Source organism: Poecilia latipinna, unplaced genomic scaffold (assembly GCF_001443285.1).
Source record: "Poecilia latipinna isolate Pla-1442-1.1 unplaced genomic scaffold, P_latipinna-1.0 Scaffold1063, whole genome shotgun sequence".
In the NCBI taxonomy this organism is placed as follows: domain Eukaryota; kingdom Metazoa; phylum Chordata; class Actinopteri; order Cyprinodontiformes; family Poeciliidae; genus Poecilia; species Poecilia latipinna.
This window is the reverse complement of record NW_015113679.1, coordinates 221,061-232,584: the sequence shown is the minus strand read 5'-3', so window position 1 is coordinate 232,584 and position 11,524 is coordinate 221,061. Positions and strand designations below refer to the sequence as shown.

The window sequence follows — 11,524 nt, the reverse complement described above, 5'->3', positions numbered from 1 at the left end:
CCAGGGGGCGGGTCTTAGCCTGACAGGGTCGATTTGCTTAGAATCAGAAACTGAGAACACAGCTAATTTTCAGCTTCTTTTCTTCAGCATTTTCAAATTTTTATTTAAAATTTGTGGATGGATGGAAACATGGCTAATGAGAGTTGAGGTGCAGAACTGACACTCGTGTCAAGATCTGATCTGGAACCCAGATACTAGAATCAACCTACAAATTATTTTATAGATAAAATTCATTACCAAGAAGCAAAGATGAAAGATCAACCAAACACAAATTTCCTTGATTTTTGTGCTGTAATGCATGATATATAAGTAGGATGAAGGAAAACTCCTGAACTTGTCTTAACAAAGCTCTCCATCAGTCTACGAAAAATTATTTTTATTTTATTTACCTTTTATTTGAGATGCATCCAAAAATCATCCAATAATGTGAATTCATTTTAACTGGTCAAAAAAAAAAAAAAGCCATTTTCCAATCTGTGAATGTACTGTACTAAAAAAAAACACAACACTCTTCAGTGTGGTAGTTGTTACTGTGTGAGGAGCACTCGGTCATTTGAGAGTTTACAATTTTTTCAGTCAGATCAAGGACATAAAAAACGCAGTTTAAGAGAAAATTAAGTTTGTAAACACATCGACGTTCCAATCGTAACAGAGAAGTTAATCTCTGGTGGCCATTTTGTTTCATCTCAGCTTTAAGGGTTTTCAGATTTTTTGGGATTAAAGCAGGACGTCTATTCATACCTTTTCTGTTCGATTGCTCGATTGAGTAAATGTATCCTCAGTTCTAACACCAGGATTTGTCTCTTCCTTTTAAAAGCTAAATTCAAGCCGAGTTTGACGGATTTAAAGCTGATTTGGGTGAAGCAAAATCAAAATTTCAATAAGTAGTAAAACTTTATTCAATAAGTTTTTTCATAACCAAAACTTGGTTATGAAAAGATGAATAGTTTGTGTTTTACTTAACATTTTACATTTCCACTGATTACAAATAAGACTCTGTCTGCATCCACGCTGGACGGGCCAAACTTTCATCTGTTCTACTAGTTGGTGTTTACAGACTTAATAGGAAACTTTTTTGTTTTGTTTGTTTTTTTTACTATTATTATGATTTTCTTTTCATGGAGGTAAAACTAAAATTTATATTTATATTTTATCAAAAAGCTATTTTTTATTTCCTCGTCAGCAAAAAAAAGTCAAAAAAAGACAATCGATAAATTTCTGTACAGATGTTGTCAAAGCAATAAGTGAGCGTTTCTATGTTACCATGGAAATTTATTAAGCTGCTTTGTAAAGGTGACATTGTTTCATTGCAAAAATGTTACACAATTTATTTTCGAGCAGCTGTGACCTAAAAATGGAAATTTGGCATGAAATATTTTGAAGATTATTGGTCACAAAGATGATCTTTGCTTTTTGCTGACTGTTTGTCTTCATGTGTACAGATTTGAATTCCTTTGCATGTAAATGTGACTCTTCAATGTTATCAACGTCTACAAATCCGTCTGCGCTCAGAAAAAGAAACAAAAGGTCATATCGTGTGAAGTCTGTCTGGTTCCCGTCTTCATCCAGTTTGATCAGCAGCATCAGTCTTCATCACACAAAGGATGAAAGGAGCTAAAAGCCGAACTGTTCCACTTTCATTGATTTTATTCCCAGTTCAATGAAGGAAAGGCTGCAGTCGTTGCCCGGCTGATGCACGTTAAACTGACGTATCCTCTGAAGGAATCTTGTTCTTGGGTTTGAAAGGTTGCACAGATGTAATAAAGTGGATTTAATAAAATCTTTTCCTCCTCTGGATTTGCACACATTCAGCCGTAGAGTCGCTGGATGTGTCACATTATAACCACAAACTTAAATGTGTTTTTGCAAGAATAACATGATAAACCAACACAAAGCGATGTGAAAATGTAAGGTAGAAGAAAAATGACTTGTTGTAACATTTCTTTGTTTTAGCCCCAACTGTAACTCTTAAAACTACACACTGCGCCTTTTATATAAAAGGTTGTTTTTTTAAGTTGCATATCACAGTTTTCAGGAGTATACACCTCTGCCAGCTTTACACAAGACCAGGCTGAAATTTTTGCCTATCGCTCAGAAATTTCGCAGTTGGACGAAACCATCATATCGTTTGACCTTTTCATTGCTGCTCTCCCGTGTTTTTTGTTTTTGCCGTAATTTTCCCATGTCTTGACAGATTTGTAGTAATTCTACGCCCCTTCCATGTTCAGATTGAGCAGATCTGATGTTCAAAGATTGGCATTTTGTTTTATAATTTACCCCAAATGTAAATCTCTACTCAACCTTCTCGCGGACTTCTCTTCTCTGCTGTGTTTCTTGTTCTTCATGTTGCTGCTTGTGTTGATGTTCTTTAGCAAAACTAAATCTTCGCAGAAAAGCTTAATTTATACTAAAATGGAATTACACACTTTTTATGATTGTGCAATTTCTACATGCAAAGATTTGTCACAGTTTTCAGATTTCTGGTTGTAAAAGGGAACTTGGAAACTGTTTTCCTCCCACGTCACAGATGCACAAAGTTGTCGGTCAGTCATAGAAAATTCCACAAAACATATTCAAGGTCATAGCTGAAAAATGAAAAAGAAAAAGAAATGTAAATTTTTAAGTGGCCTGAATACTTTGGCAACTTTTACCTTCTCCACATTCAGAGGAATAAAGTCAGATTTTAATCCTCCATGCCTGAATTTCATTAACTTCCTTTCGCCTGCATTGTCACAGAGAAAATCTGCTGCTTCTGCATTGCGCAAATTTCACATTATTATTTCAGCATGCCCTGCGCATTTTCTTTTCCTTTTAATTTTTTTATGAACAAGTAAATTTGAATTAAATACACTGTTGGTCTGCAGGATTTAATTGCCGATCAGAGCTCAAGCAGCACAGAAGCGCATCCTGCCTGCGTTTGTATTGGTTCAACTCCTATTGGAGCAACTTCAGCATCTACTTTAAATAATATATGAACGATGCGTGAATAATGAATGATTTTTGCCGCTCAGCCAGTGGAAACAGAAGCACAGCAGCTTCCGTCTGAAGGAATTTTCAGTTAATTAGGAAAAATAAACATCATTATTTTGACTGTGTCAGCTGATATATTTTTTGTGCTTCCCCTGTGTTGCAGTTTCAATAAGACTAAACAGTGGTACACTCCTGATCAAAATCTTAAGACCAGTCACAAAATTGCAAGAATTTGCATTTTGCACTATTGGATCTTAAGAAGGTTCTAAGTAGAGCTTCACAATGTTAAAAGAAAAAAAAATCAGTGCAAGAGACAAAAACTTTTGAGCAGGGAATTTTCTGAAAACTGCATTTACACTCAAACATGATTTTTTCAGCTGATCAAAAGTTAAGACCATAATCTTTAAAAGCCAAAAGCTGTGCAAAAATCTGGATTCCATGTCATTTTCTGTCAAGTCTTTTCACTGATGGCAAAAGCAAAAGAGCTCACTGACTTTGAACGTGGTAGGATTGTTGAGCTGTATAAACAAGGCCTGTCACAACGTGCCATCGCTGCTGAGGTTGGACGCAGTAAGACAGTCATTTTGCATTTTTTAAATGATCCTGAGGGTTATGGAACAAAAAAGTCAAGTGGTAGACCCAAAAAAATTTCACCAGCTCTGAGCCGCAGGATCCGATTGGCTGTCCGTCAAGACACGGGACGATCCTCTACCCAAATTAAGGCCATTACTGGTGCTGACTGCAGCCCAATAACCATCAGACGGCATCTGCGAGAGAAGGGCTTCAGAAACAAAAAACGTCTTCAAAGGCCACGTCACAAAATTGCCCGTTTGGAATTTGCAAGGGTGCACCAAACATGGGACATTGAAAGGTGGAAGAAAGTTGTCTTCTCTGATGAGAAAAAATTTAACCTTGATGGTCCTGATGGCTTCCAACGTTACTGGCATGACAAGGAGATCCCACCTGAGATGTTTTCTACACGGCACAGTGGTGGGGGCGCCATCATGATTTGGGGTGCGTTTTCCTTCAATGGAACAATGGAGCTTCAGGTTGTGCAGGGGCGTCAAACAGCAGCTGGCTATGTGGAGATGTTGCAGCGGGCATCCCTCATGACTGAGGGGTAATGATTGGGTTTTTCAACAGGACAATGCTGCAGTTCACAATGCCCGCCTGACAAAGGAGTTCTTCCAAGAGAATAACATCACTCTTTTGGACCATCCTGCATGTTCCCCGGATCTAAACCCAATTGAGAACATTTGGGGATGGATGGCAAGGGAAGTTTACAAAAATGGACATCAGTTCCAGACAGTGGATGCCCTTCGTGAAGCCATCTTCAACACTTGGAGCAACGTTCCCACTAGCCTCCTGGAAACACTGGCATCAAGCATGCCTAAACGATTGTTTGAAGTCATCAACAAGAATGGTGGAGCTACTCATTACTGAGTCCTTTTTTTTGACACTTTGATTTCTGTTTTGGGGGGTTTTCAGGGGTTTTTTGAGCTATGATCTTAAACTTTTGATCAGCTGAAAAAATCATGTTTGAGTGTAAATGCAGTTCTCAATTAATTCCCCGGTCAAAAGTTTTTGTCTCTTGCACTGATTTTTTCCTTTAACATTGTGAATCTCTACTTAGAACCTTCTTAAGATCCAATAGTGCAAAATGCAAATTCTTGCAATTTTTTGACTGGTTTTAAGATTTTGATCAGGAGTGTATTTACTCTGCTAACTCACTGAATTTCCGTAGATTTATCAAATCCAAGAGTTTATTTTCTTGCAGGGCAATGTTGACTATTTTAAAGTCAACTTTACATGGAGCTGAATTATCTACTTTTAATTTAGCATAAAATTGTTAGCTAAAGAACAAAATAAAATTATTCTAAAAATGCTTAATGAAGTTTCCGAAAACCATAAAACCTTCTGCGAGAAGGCTGTTTAGAAAACATGACATTAAAAATAAAGTACCAAAATTCTCAAAATTCCTAATTAGTTTTTTTTTTTTTTTAAGTTATTTTAATTTGGTATTTTAATTGTGGGAAATAGAAATGGATCTTGGCGTCGTCACGTTTAACTCAACTTTGCTTCAACAGTCAGCTGAAAATCGCATAGATTTTTAAATACTTTGTGAGCAAATTTTTGAGATAAAAAATTATTATCTTGCTAAAGCTAAATGGAGTTAGCATTAGCATTAGCAAGGTAACTACTATATATTTCCAAAATGTGTAAATCCAAATACTGCTGCAGCATTTTCACCAAAATTAGCCAGATGTTGAAATAAACACATTAGCTGCTCACACTCTACTAGCGGCAGCCATGTTGGATTTTGAGGTCAGATGAGGTGAGTAACCTCAAAGTTTTCCATTCTGACTCCAGGCGTGTTCCTGTTGTTTTCGCTGACTTGGAAATCTAAAAGTCCAAGTTCTGAAAACGACTTGAACACAACAGGATTCTTTCCCTTTATGCCAGTCAGGATAAAGTCGGGTTTTTAATGCTTTATAAAAGCATTAAAACAGCTTACAGCTACTTACTAGAATACTAAGTGCCATAACAGAAACTAAATGCTCCGTTTTATGAAGCAGAGCTGAACAGACGTTGGACCAGGTCAGAACAGCAGCTGGCCTGCAAGTTTTATCTGATCTGATGTGGAGAAATAAAGAAAGAGGAAATACTGATGAAACACCTAGAAAATTCAGATATTATTATTCAGATTCTACATTAGGGGAAACAATTACTGCATAAGAGAGGAAAAAATGACTTTGTAGTTATTTAAAATAGCAATGGATTCAATGGTATGTTAGGGGGGAAAAAATCCTTTGATTATCACTTACTGGAGGAAATAATTGAGAATCCCAGAATAAAGCAGGACACTGAAGATGAACTGCTGTGATAAAAAGTTTTAAAGTTCAGAAGAGAGTACATTTTGTCCCACATCCTTCACCAAAAAGACTGTAGCGCTAAAAGATTTTTGTATTTTTCAGATACACAAAACCATTTTATAATGTTACCGTGAGTTACTATAAAAAATGCCAAACATGACTTGAAGGAAATTTTACTTCGCAATTCAACGCCTTGAAATTGGCCCTCCGTCTCTTTAAGAAGCTCCTGCTCTTTCCGAGACTCCGCCTTCAGGAAGTCATCAACATTTCTCTGTTGACCCTTTAACACTGTTTTTACCAGCAGTAGTTTGTGTGATGGACTCAGCAGGCGTGCAGTTCCACCAGGTGTTTGGTAACAGCTGCTGCCACTAGTCTGGAGGAGCTGAGCTCGGTAAGCTGAAATCACAAAAATAAATTCATAAAAATGATCTCAATGATGCAAGACTTTACCTTTGCAGGATTTCTTCAAGGGGAATACCTCCAGGTTTTAACTGGCATGCTTGAGGATTTAGCGGAACTTGAGTGGATTGTTGCACACAATTAGCCTGAGAAAAAAACTGACAACCTTTATGTGCATTTCTTCCATGGTAACCAGCAGTCAGAATTACCTAAATGTCATTTTCTGCTTATTGAATATTAAATACATGTGTGTGTTTCTCTCAGATAAAGAACGATCCCAGAGTAATTACTAAGGTATGAATCATCCTTGTACGCCACAAAACCTCGACGGATTTCTGTGTCCTGCCGAGATTTCCTCTGAGAGGTCAGGTCCATTCAGAAGAACTTGAGAGAGCCGCAGGTTTCTATTCATTTTTGCAAGAAATTTAGGTAGATTAGACAAACATGCTGACTGGATGCTACTGGTTCAAACAACAGTCCGCACTGACTGCACTGCAACAGAGAGGAAGAGCCAGCCTGCAGCCAGTGATTAAAACGGCTCAGAGAATGATGCATAAAAATATATATTTTTTCTATATGTTGCACTGTAAGATGTTTCCTGCAGACGAACGTCGGAGAAGGTTTTCCATCACTTTGCATGAGCGAAACACGGGTTAGCAACGGCAGCGAGGAAATGTGAACGTTTTTCAACTGTAAGAGGAGCCATGTTGTGATGACTGCCTGAAGGCGGAGCTTCAGAAAGAGCAGCAGCTTCTTAAAGAGTCAGAGGCCCAATTTCAAGGTGTTAAATTTCCAAGTCAAATTTATTTTAAGTTACTTTTGATATATGATATAAAAGTTACCTTCAGTTTTTCTAAAAACTGAAGGTCAACTCAGTAACTCAGTATCTTTATTGTGCTGTAAGAGGATTCTGTGTGGCTGGAAAACACATTTTCCCTTTTAAAACCTTCATCCTCACATCTTCGTGTCTCAAGTTTCACACAGACGATTCCTCTGGCAGATTCCCCAAAGCGCTGACATTATTGAATGTGAAGTGGCATCCGGAAGTCCATTCGGTCCTAAGCGTTGGGGCCGGAGACTTTTGTCTTAAAGCTGCTATTATTTTAGCTTCAGTGTTATTGCTGGAAGGTGACTCATCTCCCACGGCAACCGGATGGTGCAGTCGGGAGCACAAACACCAGCCCGGCCTGCAGGGACCTCTCTGCTGTTAGCATCCTGACTGCTATGCATCCATTAATGATGACGTTAATCCCTGTTGCGTTTATGACACAAATCATCCAGAGTTAAAGCCGAGTTATTTTGGACCAGTGGTGTCCTGAGTGCAGCCTGGGGGCCGTTTGCAGCTGCAATTTGAGAATATTATAAATCTGGAGTTGAGGAAAGATGGTGGAAAAAATGTTCATTTAGATGAACACGCTTGGCTGATTTTAAAGGTAATGTTTGTTTTATTTATTTTTAGACTGAACAGTTAACCTGGGGGACAAAAATTGTCCCAATACTGAGTCCAACATGGGATTTTCATTAATAATCATTAATAATGATATTAATTAAAGGAATTATTACATAATTAGTACATATTAATTATTAGTACATAATAAAAAGTATTGTATACTTTTTATTGTGGCATGTATACACATATTGTGGCATGAATAAGTAACTATGTTGTTATACGAATGCTCATATATGACTTTATTACTTTGCAATTTGACGCCTTGAAATTGAGCCTCTGTCTCTTTAAGAAACTCCTCCTCTTTCTGAAACTCCGCCTTCAGGAAATCATCACAACTTGGCTACTCTTTTAACCCTTTAACAACATTTTTTTTCACCAGCATTTCAGTGAGAAGAAGCTCCTACAATGAGCTCAGCTGATGCCCAGTTCCAGCTGCCATTTGCTAATTGCTGCTGGCTAGTCTGAAGGAGCTGCGTGGGTGAGACAGAAACTGTGCAGCTTGGGAATTGCAGCTCCAAGGAGGATCTTCGTCCTCGAAGGTGGAACTAAGTCCATCCAGGCGCTTTGCACAGCTGAATGGTTGCCATGGAGATTAAAGGATTTCTCAGAGATACGAGATAATCAAAGCAACAGTCCAGGTGTGTTTTTGATGAGTAATGTTATATATAACCTGACATAAAATTCAAAAGTCAATTTTACAAACCAGCACTAAAGGCTGCCATTGTTTGTGGGAAGTGACATTTCTTAAAGCTAACATGGAAAACAACCCGGCTGTCTGTCAGCTCAGTTCTGCTGTTGGTTCAACTTTCTGAAAGGTGTTTAATTTATAACAGAGAGAAATAATCCTGCCACATAAAGGCAGCTGTGCTGGAGTGATAAAGGGCTGATAAAAGCAACACAATCCCCACATAATAACAAATTAATCTCTTGGTATCTGTGTGGTCTGATGATGAAGTACACCAGCCGACGACAGGACCCTGCAGGACTCCCCATCAATCTGTCAGCTGTTTGCAGCTTCAGAAAACCTCAGTGACCCTTCAGGAAATCTCCAGACAGCAGATCCGTTTTGCTGCGGCTGTTTGTATCATCTAACCCAACCCAGCGGGCAGAACGGATGGTACTGGAGTGATTAAAAAGCAGTGGAAACCACTGTGGTTGAGCTTTCTGGGGAGGGAGCTCTGCAGACAGTTACAGAGACAAAAAAAGAGTGTCTTTAGTTGTGTTTTATTGTGACGTACCAAAGTAGAGCTCTGGATAATTGAGCAGTGGTTGGAAAAGAAAACATGTGGATTTTAAAAATGATCCTTTCTGTTCCAGCTTATTGGTTTTGCCAGTCTGCTCACTTCCTATTGGCTCGACACTTGAAATTCAAATTCAAATTTAAAAAGGGAAGACGACACAAACGTGCGCCAAACTCTGTCTGGAAAAATAATCATAATTTTGTGATTGCAGCGCTTCCATTAAATAAGAAACGCAATTAAAATCACAGGAATAAGTCTGTTTACGCGAGAAGTCATTGAAAACACGCCGCACCATCATCCTCGTTCCACTTCCTGTCGTCTTTGTTGTTTTCACCAGCAGTAACATCCGCTGAGATGTTTGGAGAGAAACGCTCATTCAAAATGTTTCATCAAAAACAAAAACACTGAGGTTTTTTGGGGTTTTTTCCCCTAAAACTTCTGTGTTTCCATTAAGCAAATCAATTTTTTTTATTTTTTGTAATTTGGGTAATTTTAAGCTCTAATTTCATCCTCTCATCTCAACATGAAATGACCCGACTCGATTCTCTCAGTAGTAATTCAGATTGAGATTAAGATATTTGGCAAAGAATGTTGACCAAATATCAATATCTACAAACGCTAAGCTAATACAGAAATACCAACATTTCTGCATATTAATGAATGCCACACTTTCAGATTTCAATCTGTAAAATCTGTTGAAAATTATCATAATTATCTTTCCAATTTCTAATCCTGTTACTTCCTTTTGCTCCAGCACATGAAACTTGGTTCTGACGTGGTGAACTGAGCCACATGAGAACCTTTGCTAAATATCTGATCGTGTCTGGAACAATTTAGAACATAACATCTAAAATAATGCAGCTGCTGAACTCGATGCTTCACTTCAGATCATTTCACCTGCTGTGTTTTTCTAAATTCCCAGGAGAATTTTTCAGTTTTCTTGCAGCAGCAGGAAATCTAATAACACTCTGCCTGAAGAAAAGGAAAAGGAACTCTGAATTAGAATTTTGCACACACACATCTGAAGAAGTCCAGGGATGTTACTAAATTCACTTTGATTTTTTTTTCCAAACACAAACACATTTTTTTTTTTCAAACCTCTTTCCACTTCCTGGCTCCTGGCAGCTGAACTTCTCCAGCAGCTCGGATCGCTCCGCGCCGACGGCCCGCGTCCTCCATGCAGCCCAGAGCTAAACGGCTCCTGCTGGCTCTAGAGACGCTGCAGAGCGCGATCCAAAACCAACGGCACCAAACCCAGTGGCTTCCTGTAGGGACATCTGGAGCGCTGCCACTTTCAGTTCTTTTTCTCCCTGGAAGCTGCGGGATGATCGTCGTTTCGCTGCATCAGCACAGCTGCAGCTTTGGAGCTGAAGACGTTTCACCAAAACAGTCAGGTGTGAGGAAACGTTTAGGAAAGTAGTAAAAACACATGATGACAAATTGCTTTAAATCTTTGCCGTCCTGAATGCGGATAAGAAAGTCACACGTAAAAATCCCTGAAAATGCAACGTCATGGAGCATTTTCAATTCAAACTTTTTACACAGCTGCAGTATGTAAATTTTATAACATGAAGACAAAAAAAAAAGTCTAGCTCCAGCCTGTTAGAGAAAAAGAATAAGAGTAAATTTTCGTCAAAACAAAACAAAATAAACAAAAAAAAAACAACTGAAATTTTCTAGAAAAGCCTTTGGAAATTTCTAAGTTTGAGAAATTAAAAGTATCTTTTTAGAAATAAAATGACTTTTTCCCCTAAAAACCTACTTTAAAAAAAATTTGGGTATAAGCTTTGGCTTTAGAATATTCCTTTTTTGGTAAATTATGTTTGTTTATTGTTTTTTTGTTGTTTGTTTTCTGAGTTTAATGTTGACAATTCACCAAAATAAAGTGAACTGAACTGAGAAAAATTCCCATTACATAAAATACTGCAGTGATTAACTGGCAGCTTCACATGTTCAGTTTGTTCTGATTGGCCAGAAAACAAAACATTTCATGATCCTTCTCAGTTCAAACTAAATGAATTATATTAAATCTGGATGTATGGCTGATGCAGTAACACCTCCTAAATCCTTTCCGGTCGGTTTCTTCCAGAAGCAGGACAGGATCCAGCCTCCATGAGAACCAAACGTAAACCTCAGACTTCAGAGAGTCCCAAAACATCGGGTGGATTTTCTGTCCCGAAAAGCTGCTGGATTCTCCCAGAAGAGGAAACGGCATTTCCTGTGTTGAACTGGTCAAAGTGTCTGTTTTACACGCTAAAACCAGATAAAAGGCGAGTAAAGTTCTGTTGAATGTGAATTAGAAACATTTGTTAGCATGTGCTGCACCATCTGCATACTACTGATGTATTTTTTCAAATAACTTTGTATTTGGAGAAAATTACAATTTATCATCTAAAAAAAAAAAAAAAGAAAGAAAAGAAATTTTTTCACAAAAAATTTTTCCTGCCTTTTTTTTTGCCTTAAGAAAAAATAAATAAATAAACAAACAAACAAATATATATATATATATATATATATATATATATATATATATATATATATATATATATATATATATATATACAGAAAAAAAATACAAACATAAAGAAACA

At 37.7% G+C, this 11,524-nt stretch overlaps 1 long non-coding RNA gene across 1 annotated transcript; it reads right to left on the bottom strand.

Annotated features, from left to right (window-relative positions):
• Positions 1-8,464: 8,464 nt before the first annotated feature.
• LOC106959270 (uncharacterized) lies at positions 8,465-11,236 on the bottom strand. Its single transcript, XR_001427308.1, has 3 exons — positions 10,991-11,236; positions 10,032-10,300; positions 8,465-8,870 (listed from the first exon to the last, which is right to left on the bottom strand). It is a non-coding gene; the product is annotated as an uncharacterized LOC106959270 (long non-coding RNA).
• Positions 11,237-11,524: the final 288 nt, after the last annotated feature.